This window comes from Pinus tabuliformis, chromosome 6 (assembly GCF_031772625.1).
Source record: "Pinus tabuliformis cultivar Carrire ecotype Pingquan chromosome 6, CPIR1, whole genome shotgun sequence".
In the NCBI taxonomy this organism is placed as follows: domain Eukaryota; kingdom Viridiplantae; phylum Streptophyta; class Pinopsida; order Pinales; family Pinaceae; genus Pinus; species Pinus tabuliformis.
In genome coordinates, this window is record NC_142292.1 from 442,160,665 (window position 1) to 442,174,050 (window position 13,386).

Below are 13,386 nucleotides of genomic sequence, written 5' to 3' on the forward strand. Positions count from 1 at the left end.
ACTAATGGAATATAGCAAGAACATAAGGAGACAGGCCCTGAGCAGGATCTTGAAGGTATTACCACCTAAGTACTATGTCGCCGATCACAACACATGGTCTCATGGCGTAAAAAAAATAAGGGGCGAAGCAAAAGGGGCTAAAGGCCAATCAGAATCTCGCAATTTCATAACATCTCCTTAATAAAGGTATGAAATGATTGGGCTCTAAAATTGCAACATAGAGGTGTATGGTAGATGAATGAGTTGACAGATAAGTAGAATTTCTTACTAAGGTTGGTGTCGTAGGAGTTATGGTGATTGCATAGATTATTGTGTCAAGGTCCAAAGGACCACCATTGCACAAATTATTTGATGAATTCAATATCGATTGTCGTAGGAAAGAAATAGAGACAAAGAGGACCATGATTTGCAGAAGCAGAAGTTGACTCCATAATAACCATGCTTAAGATTTCTTGCACACTACAAGGAGTATGTCATGAATTGAGACAATTCATCCCTGATATTTCTTTCATGCTATGAGAAATTGAATGAAGATCAGAGCCTCAGGTATAAAGTATTTGTTCATATAAAGAACAAGAGTCTTGTTGGGTGTGCAGGATTGACTGAGGATTTATGTCTCAGCATGGGAATAGTATGGTGCCCATCCTCATGTTTATTGTAGCAACAATGGGTGAGAGAAAAATTCCCATTCTAAGTGGTTAATGAGGTTGCAATTCCTATCTATCAAACACAATAGCATGATGGAGTGCTAAGTGCAGTAGGACAATCAGGCAACATGAATGGTGAAATGATGGATAACAGAGAAAACATTGATCACAGTGGAAAAATTAAAACAATGAGACGCACCAACAAGATGGAGAAGCCATGCAGTGCCACACTCTAATAGTGTGAATGGCAGAGTGATGGCTGAAAGAGACAACATTGTTCACCGTGTTTGAGTGAAACAAAACCAAGAATTGTAGTTGAGCAATGTGCGGGGAAGCAACATTGTTCTGAGTGAGTTGTGTGGAGAGATCTATGGGTGTGTGTACACTGCTGAGGAGAGGCCAAGTCCATTGGTTTTGTAGAGGGGCTAAATGTGCCTATGCAGAGGAAAGAGACCTCAAGAGAGTTGGTGTTACTATGTGAGAGACCAAGAGAGCCTGTGCTATTGTGAGAGGTTGAGAGAGCCTGTGGAATAGAAGGGGCCGATTGTTGAATCGATGTTATTGAGAGTAGAGGTATGAGGATAATATGATGCAGTGGAATAATATGAGGCTAATAGTGACAAAGTAGAAGAAGAAGGCCGAGAGTTGAGTATATGCTATTGAGAGTAGAGGAATGAGAACAATGGATTGTTATAGAGCGAGAAGAGAATAGTAGATGGATGCATGGGTTGTATGTTAGTGAATGATGTTGATCAAAACAACAAGTTTCTACAGAGTGAGCAGAGGATAGAGTGCAACATGGGATGATTAGAGGAAACACCGTTGAGGATAGCAGAGAAAATATTAGGAAGAGTAGCTACCATCTATAAAGATCACTAGTTCCTTTTTTAGTGTGGGTTGGAACTTGCATACAAGAAGTTGGTACTTCCATCTCTAGTGGGTGTTTGAGAAGGATTTGGGGTTGGTGCCTTCTACAAGTTTGTTCTTGCATAAATACAAGGAACTACAAGTTGGTGCTTGACACAAATTCATGAATTTGGTGCTTCACATGGTGCTTCTAGTATGTTGATCAGGTGTCTACAAAATGAGGGAGTTGGTGCTTCCTACTAGTGGGTGCTAGCAAACAATACAAGGGAGTTGGTGCTTCCTGTGAGAGATGGCTCACAAATAGGTTGATGTAATAGAGTATATTGTCTTATTTTTACATCAATAACAACAAGAAGCTTTGGTGGTTTTTTCCCGGAAGGGTTTCCACATTAAACCTTTGTGTCTCATGTGTTCCTTGCTCATGATGTGTATGCTTGTATTGGTTGATATGATTGTTGTTATGTTTTTTTAATGGTTTCCATGATATAATGGATGCCAAATTTGCATGAGTAAAGATAAATTGGCATAAAAGTTAAAATTATCCTTAATACTAATTCACCCCCCCTCTTTGTATTAAAATTGTTTCCAACAAACAATCTTCCTCGCAATCCATACTTAAACATTGCTTCAACTTTAGAAAGAGGGTGATGGTTTTCTACAACAAATTCAATTATATAAACTTCCAAAGTCACTTGCACCCAAAATTCAACGTATTTGTTTAATTTAGTATCTAACTAATGCAATGCATCCAAATTAGTTGTAGTCCTGTTTCTAAATATTTGGCCATAACCTTCAAATCCTACATTGATCTGTAATATACTCAACCAATTATAGTTCCTCAAGAAGTTTACACCATAAAAACTCGTAATAATCACATGCAAGTTCTACAAATAATATTTCCTCGTTAAACTAATCTAAGTTCTTTTATCTCAACTAAGAAAGTCATAGGATAAATGAGTCATGTCTCTCATCCCACCATTCCTGAATGCTACCGTTGAGAATCCTCGAGACCATGATCTATATCCCCACTTGGTTTTCAAGGTCCCGACAATAGAACCATTGTGGTGAAATTTTTTATTATGAAGACCCAGGGTTCCACCAATAGTTTCCAACAAGTCTAGTGCAACACTAACATTTTCATTCCTTAATGAAGGAGAAAAGTATCACCTAAGGCATGCCAAGACTCTTAAATATTATAAGGGGGTCTTATATAATGACAAGATTCAAATTGTTACATAAGTAATACATTGATTTCTTAGTTATTTAGAGATCCTAAAATAGCCTTGCAAATGATGTATACATATATGGCAAACTACTTAATAAAGCATTATACAAATTTTGAAAGGGGATACATGACAACATTCAATAAAATAACTCACAACCTTTTTCATATATTATTGCTAAAGCTCAGACCATCACAATGAAAATATGAGAAGTTTTCGCAAGATCTATTTCAAAATTCCCTCAAAGTTAGATAGAAAAGGATTGGATTACACCACAATACATGCAGAAATATATCATATCTTATTTCGATAGCATGTCAACATAACTCTCTATCTCCTCTTTGTTCATCTCAATCAATTCATATTTTATATCTTTACTCCTTTTTCTTGTCTTGCGCTCACTTGATATGGTCCAACATGATCCATTTCACAAAATCCAATTGTTTTGGTCCAATTTCACTTGATTTTTCAAAACTAACATCTAGATCCTTCTTCCACAACTTTGGAAAGTCCTGAGGTAATTGATTCCTTTCTCCACTTGCCACTTTCTTCCTTTCTGGTCTTACTTTCTAGCTTGTTTTACCATTTAATTCCTTTTCTTTTGTTGGTCATCTCTATAGCCCATTTTTAGCAAAATTGATTAAAAAATCCTCTAGAAACGAAGGACCCAACATGTGGAAATGGTTTATAACTCCCTTGTCCTCTAGACAACTAAGATAGGATTTGTGAATAAGTTTCTCAACCCAATCATTAGCCAGTGTTCAGATTCCCAAGTGACCATTATTTAGGCTTTTCTTTTCAATAATTAGAATTGGGATTGCAAGATTACAATAGAGTTCGAGGAATTGAAATGATTTTGAAAGGATGAAAGTGTGAATTGAATAGCTTTGGTACCAAAATAGAGATTCATTTTTGTAGGCCTCTCTATTCTTATTTTGGCACATATTGTGTTGTGCCTCAAAGTATTTGATACTCCAAATTAACATGATAATGTTGGCTTATTAACTAACATATACTACAACCAACACAACTCGACTGACATTCACAAGTCGTATTCGAGATTTGCATGTCATAACTTTCCCTCCAACCATTTCATTGAAAAGCCCCTTTTGGGTATAACCGTAACCACACTAGAAGCAATAACTAGGAACCATATCAAGAGGTTTAATGAGCTCTAATATCACTTGACATCAAGGTCCCTACAACTACTAGACAATCACTACAACTATTTGGTCCTCTCCCATAAAGCACATATGATTATATTTCTAGTGTAACATAAATTAAAATGAACACATACAACAAGGAATTTTAGGAAATTCATAAGAGACGAGAGATCATTTTTTTCATTTCTTGTTCACATAAACAAAAAAAAGCAATTATGCATATCAAAGTACAATTCTATTTTTCATCATTTCTTAGCATATTCTCCATCCATTTCACACCATATTCAAGGATTTTTTCTCTCTCCTCTATTCCACCTATTACAGATTCAGAAGATCCTTTTGATATAGTTTCATAAGCTCCTCTTCTTTATACCACTCTTCTCTCTCTCTATCTTTGTGTCCTTCCTAGATTTCTCTTCTCCAATCACAACTACATAGTTCTAACCCTCTTCACATCCATTCATAGCTATTACATAATGGTTGGAAGGTCGAAGCATCTCTATGGTGTAGTTTTCTCAATAATTTCCATAGCCCCATCATAATGTATTCAAATGCTAAATAACTTTGCTTGACGAGTCATCACTTCTTTAGCCAATTTCTTAGCTAGTCAATGATTCTTTGTTACCTAATCATGTCTTCTATGTAGAGGTAGCGTGCCTTTCCATCACAAGACTCATGAGACATGTGGAATAATTACAAGTCATGCTTCAAAGAAGTTCAGTAAAAATGTAGCATAGAAAAACATTAGGTTGACAATAACATAAGCATAGAGTGGTGTTGCAACATCACAATAGTAGAATGGTTTCATAATGTGCTTATTTGATCTCATAAGCCACTAAATGAAATCGATTAATGCATATTACTTTTGGCCACATTTTCTCTTGCATTAATTAACAACCCCACCATGTCCCTACATCGACCATAACAACTTCTAGTATGTAGTTGCATGGAGGAACAAAAGGAATGCATGGGGATATTAAAATACATAAAGACAACAAGGAGCTAAAAGAACAACTATAATCAAGATCAAGGTTCAAGATATAAGTCGGAACAAATGTATACATTTTAGTAGGATGGATTGATGCTAGTGCTTCATAGTAGTTGGCTACTAAACAAATAATATTATATGTCTTACACACAAGTTCTAATATTGAAACATGTGACGAGGGATGAGACATAATGTACCTAGGGATAGTAATTAATGTAATATTAGGTGCATAGGGAGATATATAAGAGTGTAATGGATATAATGTGGTCATAATAATGTAATAAGGTACCTTAAGTAATTTTTGGGTAATGAATAGTCCCACTAAATAACTAGAAGGTAAGAAATATGCCCACTCGGTAGATGGACAACAATAAATTTAATAATGATGGGTAATTGGACTAAGTCCTTGTTAATACTCATGGGAGAGTATGTATACACATGAGTATCATTATATTGATATATATTGATGATTTTATTGTAACAATCATGGTTTATGGAGGTACTCCTTCCATAATGAGTAATTAATCGTGTTACCCTACCTTAAGGGTTTTCTGTATATTCTTATGTAGAAGTTTTTTGTTATTTTGAAGTTAAGTGTTTGTTTTTCATCTACTTGAGTTTAATATAAGATAATTTCTTTTATTTTGGCTATGATTCCTTTAACAAAAAATATCAAGAGGCTCCACTTGCTTCCCACCAGAAATGGAGAAGGCTCATGTTAATCGCCTCATTTTCTATCACCCTAAAGTATCTAAGGCCATAGAAAAAATGCATTTAGTCAAAATAAGATTGAGAAAGTCAGGATTCACCCCATAATATATCTAATTTGTGACTAGTTCCTCTCCTAATAGGGCACACCCTCTATTGGAGTAGTCACCTAATATTATTAACCTAGATATTATCCTTTTAATTCATGGTAGATATTTCATTGAATCAACATAGTGTAGAAATACCCCTCAACTTGATGGACACTAATGTTACCCTAACCTATAAGTGGATAGAATTTGTTTTTCACAACCATTAGAGATGCTTTGACCCTATTCTTCTTTCCTCTCTTCCATTGTTTAAGCCTCAACTTCCCTAACTCTCTCTCCCTCTTCCCTTTTCCATAACCTCTCCTCATAGACTCTAGATTTCCTTCATCGACGTCCTTAACGAATTCCCCAACAAAATGGATAAAATTATTAGGATCCTATTTTAATTCCTTCTAAATATAACTGAAGCTCAATTCCCGCCATCCAATTCACTTACTTTTCAATGCCCCTTTTGCTAAAAACATTAAAGGATAACATAGTCAACCCATTCTTTAATGCGATATTCGAAAATGACTTTATGAAAAAAAACTTATCCATAATGTCACATATACCCTTAATATCATAACAAATTCAATCTACCATTTTATTGGAACTTACTAATTAGTGTCACACTCCAACTGGTGGCAATTAATAATCAATTTCAATATTAATGAAAATAAAAAGTAACACAAGATAAATTATAAAGGTAAAATTGATATTAATAATAAGCTATATAAAATATAATAATATTTCCCAAATATACAAAATAATACTTAAATAATGCTATTGGTACTTACTAATTAATATCACACACCTAATGGTGTCAATTAATAATTAATTTCAATATTAATGGAAATAAAAAATAAGACAAACTAAATTCTAAAAGTAGAATTGATATAATTGATAAGCTATAGAAAATATCATAATATTTATCAAATATAAACAATAATATTAATATATATATTAATGGTTATGGATAAAGTTTTGGATTATGATATTATGTTATTTCCCATTTTCAATGAACCTCATTGTGACACCCCTTGATCAAATTCCCCTGTCATAAGCATTGTAACTATTTTTATTAAAAATTAAATGAATGAGAAATTTGGACACATATTCTAGAGCTTGGGGAAGGGAGATTACTTGAGGAAGATGGGATATTTAATTTTAGCACGGAGGTTGAACTTCCTGCTGCCTTAAATGGGTTGACCATGCAATTAATTGAGCTAGTAAAATAAGGATGAAGCCCATGTTTTTCTTTGGAAAAAAAATGCAAGAAAGGGGACAAAAATTTAATGCAAGAATGTGTTGTGCTAGTGGGTTGGCAGAGCATGATAAGGAGTGGCAAAGAGAGCTATCACAACAACATCCCCACAACCACACAGAAAAAAATCCCACCATCGCTGAACTAAAAAGATAGGCAATAAGACATGTATGCCCACACAAGCCAATAAAGTACAAAAAACTAATGAGTATGGGTTCCATTGTCCATGGAAGTCGGTCCACATACACCATGAGGGGAAGAGAATGGTTGGTCAGTTGTAATAGAAGGAAGTGGAGGACAAGAGGCCCAGGGGAGGGAGGGGGATTTTTCATTCACAAGTGACTCACTCATTGGGGAAATAAAAGGGAAATGGGAGGCTGAGAGGCTCCTATTTGGATTCATTCATTCATGAAGGGAAATAATTAGCAAGGGGGAAGAGGAAAATATTTCCTCACAAAGAGGAGGGGAAGAGGACAAAAAATTCTACAAGGAGCAACAACTCAGACTCAAAACAAACCAAATAAAGAAGTAAAATAGGGTTTACTAGTGGAGGATAGAGAGTAGTGGTTTTCTAAGGATTGATGAAGCCACTAAGAGTGGTTTTCCTTAGCAGTGAAGAACCCACTGGGAATTTTTTGGAATAACGAAGCTATTGGACATGAGACAAAGATACTTAGGTACTTGGGTTGGCTAAGGAAAAACTTGGTATGGCCCTAGGTAAGGATCATTACTACATGCAGTCTCTGAATAAATAACAAACAAGGGTGATCTTTGCACTTTCATGGTAGTTTGTCCAGTCAAGAAACCTTCCCATGTTGAACACTCCTCCTCCTATGGTTACCTGAGGACTGAAGAAACAACCAAGTTTGGATTTCCTGAAGAAACCATTGGATATCTTGTCATCTAAAGAACCTACTGATTTATTAGTATCTTGCCAGCTAAATAAACTCCCCATATTCTCATATTGATCTCTCCTCCTCTCGGGATTGAGAAGTGGCTTGCCTAAGGGCCGATGAGACCACCAAGAGTGGTTGTCTTAGGACTTAAGAAACCACTAGGAAGCTCATGGTCTGAAGAATCTATTTATTTATCAATAGGTTTCTAGCTAAAGAACCTTCCATTATTTGCATACTGAGCTCTCTTTCTCTCAAAATTGAGTAATGGATTGCTAAGGGATGATGAAACTGCCAAGAGTGGTTTTCCTTAGGATTGAAACCACTAGTAATATTATGGTATGAAGAAAATACTAATTCATTAGTAGCTTTTAAGTTGAGGAACCTTCCCATATATTAACAAAATTGTGCTTTTGAACTAGAGATGTCATTCTTTGTGGTTACAAAATACCCATGTGATGAAGATGACCAAGATTAGGCCCCGTGACATGACAGTGGAAATTTTTTTGAGAATAGTTGAGGGAAGTGGGTCCATGTGAATTTAATTATCTGATTGGCTATTGGGTAAATGTGGGTTACATTTGGAGGCCCTAATCTAGCTATAAGCATTGTTTTACTTCATTGAGCACTCCTCCTCAAGCTATGGAATATGGATGATGGGAGATAGCTATGAGAAAGACTTGGTTGCATCTTATCTAAGGTTGGGTGGAGAGTCAAAGAATTAATCTCAATTTCCTAATCCTTCAAATTATAAGATAAGAGTTTCTCATGCTTTATGTGCAAGCAGGTTCAATATGAATGCTTACTGTTCTATTTGAATTATAGTTAACATGTATGGAATGTGATACCATATAGGATAATGGTAAATGCATCTATCTAAGCTACAATTAAAGCAATTATGTTGATAATGAGGAACGAATGATTCCTAAATGAATGATATAACCATGCTTTCTTATGATGTATTGCATTGTCTATTATTCTATGATGGCATGGAGCTATTAATTGTTTGGATTTATGTCCAATGATGTGATTATGGCATGAAAAACATGTTGAATAAGTTGTGGTCGTTTCCTCAATAATTGGTTTATTTTGGACTCTACAATGAACTTGAAATCTGATCCCAATGGCCTAAGAATGGATAGATAGTCCTTCTCTATTGATTTAATCAATTGTTTATATTGAAATGAATTAGTTATTAGAAACTGTATTCTTGAGGTATTTAACTAGTTTGGGTCATACAACTGGTCCTATTAGTCAAGTCTATTGGTTTGGGTCATTCAATTCGTCCTATTAGTTGAGGTAAGTCTACTAATTTGGGTCGTTTGACTAGCACTATTAGTCAAATTATGTTGACTAGTTTGGCTTGTTTGACTGGTCTTCTTAGTCAAGGTAAGTCCACTAGTTTGGGTCATTTGATTGGTCTTGTTAGTTGAGGTAAGTTGACTTCTTTAGGTTAGTCATCGAAATGAATTTGACTAAGATGAGTTGGAAGGGTCGGTCATCGACCAAAATTAACAAAAATTGGTTGGTAGGGCTAGTCGATGAGTGAAGTTGACCAGAATGAGTCAGTAAGGTTGATCATCAAGTGAAACTAACCAAGATGAGTTAGTAATGTTTTTTTTTTAGTGAATTCAACTAGGATGAGTCGGCAGGGTTGGTCCTCGAGCGAATTTGACCAGGATCTAGTCGATAATGGTGTTAGAAAATTATATATTACAGAGAAATGGAACACATAAAATATTGCAGAAACACAAACACACAAAACACATAAAACAAGAGAGACACAGATATACGTGGTTCACCTATCCATAGAGAAAGAACTAGTCCTTCCTTTTATATTATCTAGCAAAATGAAGAGATACAACCTACAACATATCCGATGTAATTTCCCCTTCACTCTCACGGAATCTCCTATCTCTTTCTCACTCAGAATATACATATACACAGTCACAATACAATTCCCTCATATATTCGAAATTACAATAATTTACACGGAAATTTTACATCTATTTTTAGCTTCGGGGGAACTACTTTAGTGGAGGGGTGTATGGTCTTCCTAGGGTATACATCCGGCTGAAATAAGGACCTTTGAATCAAGAAGATAATTAGTCTCCACACGCAATAGATGGTGCACTTCATTTCTAAATAATGGTTGATTCCTATAATTTCCTAGTGAGCTCGAATATCCTTAATATATAATTGTGAGAATTAGTGAATATCTAGGTTCATTTCATTAAGATTGATTATTATGATTTCTATTATATACTTTTATTATTCTTCGATCAATGCTCTATGATATTGTGTTGTTATTAATGAGCATGATTATATCTCCTCATGTGCTTAGGAGTTGGTTGAGCTTCCTTGTAAATTGTGGTCATATTTCTAGGAATGATTCCTATGTATTTTAAGGAGCAAATCCTATAGTCTAGAGACTAGCCATAAATTAATGAAGTATTGGAAGTAAGAATTCCATGTGTGCTTTAGCAAGTGAGATTGATGGCTAAGCATGAGAAAATTAATTCTTTTGCATCTAAAGCAAGTCGGATGGGTCTGGTTGGGCATGGAACATGACCCATGAGTTCATCGTGGACAAATAAAGTTGGTTCTACAAATGGGACCTCAAGTTGGGGTTCGATAGTCACCCATAATGGTTAATCAGGTTCGATGGATGAGTTATAGCTAGTGGTATTGTTAGGAGCCAAATCGAGGTCAAGCTCAATAGACGAGTCGGTCCCAACGATATGGTCAGGTCAGTTAGCTAGATCGGGGTTGGGTCATTCGACCAAGTTAGGCTTGGGCTAGTCAACCAGATCGGGTCAATCATAGGCCAGTCATCTAGTTCTAGGTCATGAATCTAGTTAGAGTTGTGATGTGTATTTTTCATAAGAAAGCTAACCACTGACTATGAAGGAAGAACAAACTTTTCCATATGGACTTGTCCTCGATGGTAGAATAGCCACATAAGCACCACATAATGTGACATGTGGGTACTGTTTGCAATCCAAGAAGCTCTCCTAGGTCGTAGCTCGGAGATGCCTGGTAACATATAAATCTTCAATATCATTCTCAGAACTATTGGAATGGATGATGGTTTGGATCAAGTCAGATGACTGTTTCAACTCTGTTTTCACTCAAGACATGCATGAACACCCTTAGCTTTACAAGGCTTTAGACCACTAATGCTCAATATTTTATAGATTCAATGGATAGATGGAGAATACTGACTATACCAACAGATGCATACATAAACACATATGAATGGCTAGGTACAGAAAGTAAATGAAGCTTGAAAATCTAATTTATCAACGCAGAGATAAGATGATAGTTATCTGGCATTAGACACAAAAGAAAACATGAATAACCTATTTAAGTGTAAGCTTAAAACAAAGGAGAAAATGGGAATTGAACATGTAACAAAAAAATAAGCTTATATTGCTAGAATGAAGATGAGACGCTGAGAGGAGCAGAGTCTCCATAGTCTCCAAAAGTTGAACCCCTGATACTCTGAACTTTCAACCATTTATAGGCCTTTTACAATGCTCTCAAATCCTCTGAGGCTTGAGAGGTCTCAATCTATCCCCTCTGTCCTTTTAACGACTTGACACCATGACTAGACACACATGAGCTCGAAGGTCTCTTTTTCTAACAGTAGAATAACCAAATTCTGGTAATTTTGCCGCACTGTTAGGTAGCTCACTCGTGTCGGTGATGCTCCATGACCATTTCTATTGATTTGGCTATGTTGTGCTATTGTTTTTCCCCTTACGGCCATATATTCCGTTATTTCAGTTCACATGTTGACTATTAAAAAATATGAACAGAGCAAAAAATAGAGCTATCGGGTCTGCCCTCAATCGCTGTCGCATGTCGCGAATGGCCTATCCCTTTGTTCTTTTAGAAATACATTAAAACATTGGAAATACATTAAAAAATGGCTCATGATGGACTTCAAACATTATGTATTTTCATTCCCAAACCCCTTTGGGTCTAGGGTTGATCGCATCGGCGTTGTTTCATTGTATTTTGTTAAATAACGAAAATATGCAAAATACATAGGAAAATGCCTGTAGACGGATCTCAAATCTTATACAATAGCTTTAAGGAACCCTTTCGGGTCTGGTTTATCGCATCGGACATCTATATAGGTATAAACCCCGCTCCTCTATGAAGCTCTGATGCGATATCGCGATGTGATTGATCACAATCGCATATCACTATAACCCTGGGCCGTTTGGTGAGCACTCTGTTGTGTTGGCCGATTGTGATTCTATGATGCAACGTGGGTCTTCGATCTGCGCGCTTGATCAACGGTCCACATTGAATCTGCCGATCGCCTTCGCAAGTTCCACATAGTCTGTGCTGATATCCGCCGATTACCACTGCTGATTGCGATCTGCCGACTAGATCTGGACCGTTGATCAGCCAGATTTGACGGTTCCTATGCATTCACTATTGCCATCGCTGATAGCTCTATTTTTCTCTGTTTCCTTAGGTTTTTGCCTCTCGATAGTGCTTTTATTCCATTCTAAGGGCTCTTCTCATGCGGTTGTTTTGATCTTTTGAACAATCTTTAAGAAGGTTTTGAAGACTTCGAGAGTGTTTTGGATCCATTTTGGACCACATGCCAATAGGGCTAACACTGGCTCCTTCTGGGGATGAAAGCCCCCTGTGAGGTTTTAAGAACTACGAACTACTGCCTTTCCAATAACAATCAAAACAAAATTATCTCCTAGTGTTCCACTGGGCATGGAGTTTATTTGCATAGTAAACAAAAACTAAAAAAACCTATTACAATATTAAGGCCTTAAAGCCTCATATGAAGTAAAGTTTCAAAAACCGCCCATTGATTGGGCCATCAAAAACACCTCCCCCCTCCAAATTGTGTAGAATGAAAGTGTTGTTCATCTGAACTTGAGCAATGACAAACGGTCTTGTCCATAAGGCATCAAATTTACCATGGTTTCCCTTCTTTTCCTTCAACACATCGCATTTGAGAACCCAGTCACCAACCTGGAAATTGTCCCTTTTTGCCTTTCTATCAAAGGTTTCTTTGATCTTCTTCTGATGAATTCTTGACTTCTCAACCAGTTGTTCTCTGATCTACTGTAATTCAACCAAGTTATTCATTCTCATCACTATGTCATTCTCTTCATCCTGTTCTTCTTGTGAGAATTTGGCCACAGGGAGAATTAGCTGGATAGGAAAAACAACATCGGCACCATAAACCAGCTTAAATGGAGAATTTCCTATGGACTTCTTGTTGGTAACTCTGTTAGCCCATAGTGCAAACTTCAACTTGGAATCCCAGTTCTTTTTGTTGTCCTCCAATAGTTTTTTTATTATCCTTACAAGACTCTTTTTAGATGATTCTACCAGTCCATTTCCTTGAGGATAATATGAGGTAGAATGCACCAATTGAATTCCGATGGATTCACACATGCCCACCAATTCTTCTACCCTAAAAGCTGCTGCATTATTAGTGACTAGTTTGGTTGGGAAACCAAATCTAGTGAAAATATTCTCATTCAAGAACTTCATGATAACCTG